Source organism: Rhinopithecus bieti, unplaced genomic scaffold (genome assembly GCF_001698545.2).
Source record: "Rhinopithecus bieti isolate Rb0 unplaced genomic scaffold, ASM169854v2 scaffold_75850, whole genome shotgun sequence".
In the NCBI taxonomy this organism is placed as follows: Eukaryota; Metazoa; Chordata; class Mammalia; order Primates; family Cercopithecidae; genus Rhinopithecus; species Rhinopithecus bieti.
This window is the reverse complement of record NW_016827851.1, coordinates 1-2,475: the sequence shown is the minus strand read 5'-3', so window position 1 is coordinate 2,475 and position 2,475 is coordinate 1. Positions and strand designations below refer to the sequence as shown.

The window sequence follows — 2,475 nt, the reverse complement described above, 5'->3', positions numbered from 1 at the left end:
TTTCTGAGAAACTGCTTTGTGATGGGTGAATTCGTCTCACAGAGTTACCCCTTTTTTTTTTTTTTTTTTTTTTTTTTTTTTTTTTTGAGACGGAGTCTCACTCTGTTGCCCAGGCTGGAGTGCAGTGGCCATATCTCAGCTCACTGCAAGCTCTGCCTCCCGGGTTCACGCCATTCTCCTGCCTCAGCCTCCCGAGTAGCTGGGACTACAGGCGCCGCCACCTCGCCCGTCTAGTTTTTTGTATTTTAGTAGAGACGGGGTTTCACCATGTTAGCCAGGATGGTCTCAATCTCCTGACCTTGTGATCCACCCATCTCGGCCTCCCAAAGTGCTGGGATTACAGGCTTGAGCCACCGCGCCTGGCCAACACCTTTCTTTTCATTGAGCAGATTGGTAACACTGCTTTTGTGGAATCTTCAAAGGGATATTCAGGAGCGCATAGAGTAAAATGGCAAAAAGGAAATACCTTCAGGTAAAAACTGGAGAGAAGCTTTTAGAGAAACTCCTTTGTGATGTGTGAATTCATCTCAAAATGTTACACACTTCTTTTCATGGAGCACTTTACTAACAGTTTTCATGGAATATCCAAAAGGATATTTGGGAGTGCATTGAAGCCTATGGTGACAAAGGAAATATCCACAGATAAATACTATAAAGAAGCTTTCTGAGAAACTGTTTTGCGATGTGTGAATTCATTTCAGAGTGTTTCACTGTTGTTTTTATTGAGCAGTTTGTGACACTGTTTTCTACAGAAATGCAATGGCATTTCTCAGCTCATGGACGCTCATGGTGTCATAGGAAATATGCTCACAGTAGAAGTAGAAATAAGCTTTCTGAGAATTTGGTTTGTGATGTGTTAATTCATCTCACAGAGTTATATGGTTCTTTTCATGGATCAGTATGTAGCACAGTGTTTGGGGGATCTGAGAAGGGATATTTTGGATTGCATTGAAGCCTATGTTCACAAAGTAAATATCCTCAGATAAAAAACTAGAAAGAAGCTTTCTGAGAAACTTCTTTGTGATGTGTGCCTTCATCTCACACAGTAACAACTTTCTTTCATGGAGAAGTTTGCTAACATTGTTTTCATGGAATCCGCAAATGGATATTTGGGAGCAGGTTCTGGCCAATGGTGAAAAACTAAATGTCCTCAGATTAAAAACTAGAAGGAAGCTTTCAGAGAAACTGCTTTGTGATGTGTGAATTCTCACAGAATTACACAACCGTTTTCATGGAGCATTCGGTATCACTGTTTCTGGGGAATCTGAGAAGGGATATTTTGAATTGCATTGAAGACTATGGTTACAAAGGAAATATCCTCAGATAGATACTAGAAAGTAGTTTTCTGAGAAAGTTCTTTGTGATACGTGAATTTACCTCACAGAGTTACATGATTCTTTTCTTTCAGCAGTGTGCTAGCACTGTTTTTGTGGAATCTGAAATAGGATATTTGGGAATGCATTGAAGCCTAAGGTGACAAAGGAAATATCCTCATAGATAAACCGAAAAGAAGATTTCTGAGAAACGCTCTTGTGATGTGTGAATTCATCTCACAGATTTACACCTTTGATTTCATGGAGCAGCTCGTTAACACTATTTTCGTGGAATCTGCAATGAACAAGAAAATATTCTCAGAAAAAAACTAGAGGAGCACCGCCTGTCTGCTCTGCCGGGCATAGGCGGGGTGGCCCCTGCGTCTCCTGCCTCCTTGAAAAACCCCGGCGGGTGAGTGAGGCTGCGAGCCTGGCCGCTGCCTTTCCCCACACTCCCGGCCGAGGAGCCTCGCTCGGCGCCCAACATGGCGGGTGGGCGCTGCGGCCCGCAGCTACTGGCACTGCTGGCTGCCTGGGTCGTGGCTATAGCGGCGACGCAGGCCCCGAGCAGGCCGCGCTGCCAGCGGAGCAGAGCTGGGTCCAGCCCATGACCGCCTCCAACTGGACGCTGGTGATGGAGGGCGAGTGGATGCTGAAATTTTATGCCCCGTGGTGTCCATCCTGCCAGCAGACTGATTCAGAATGGGAGACTTTTGCAAAGAATGGTGAAATGCTTCAGATCAGTGTGGGGAAGGTAGATGTCATTCAAGAACAAGGTTTGAGTGGCCGCTTCTTTGTCACCACTCTCCCTGCATTTTTTCATGCAAAGGATGGGATATTCTGCCGTTATCGTGGCCCAGGAATCTTCAAAGACCTGCAGAATTATATCTTAGAAAAGAAATGGCAGTCAGTTGAGCCTCTGACCGGCTGGAAATCCCCAGCTTCTCTAACGATGTCTGGAATGGCTGGTCTTTTTAGCATCTCTGGCAAGATATGGCATCTTCACAACTATTTCACAGTGACCCTTGGAATTCCTGCTTGGTGTTCTTCTGTCTTTTTCGTCATAGCCACCTTGGTTTTTGGCCTTTTTATGGGTCTGGTCTTGGTGGTAATATCAGAATGTTTCTATGTGCCACTTCCAAGGCATTTATCTGAGCGTTCT

At 44.9% G+C, this 2,475-nt stretch overlaps 1 pseudogene across 1 annotated transcript; it reads left to right on the top strand.

Annotated features, from left to right (window-relative positions):
* Positions 1 to 1,798: 1,798 nt before the first annotated feature.
* LOC108523503 (thioredoxin-related transmembrane protein 4 pseudogene) lies at positions 1,799 to 2,472 on the top strand (annotated as a pseudogene). The gene has a single exon (XR_001883830.1). The product of XR_001883830.1 is annotated as a thioredoxin-related transmembrane protein 4 pseudogene (transcript).
* The last annotated feature ends 3 nt before the right edge of the window (positions 2,473 to 2,475 follow it).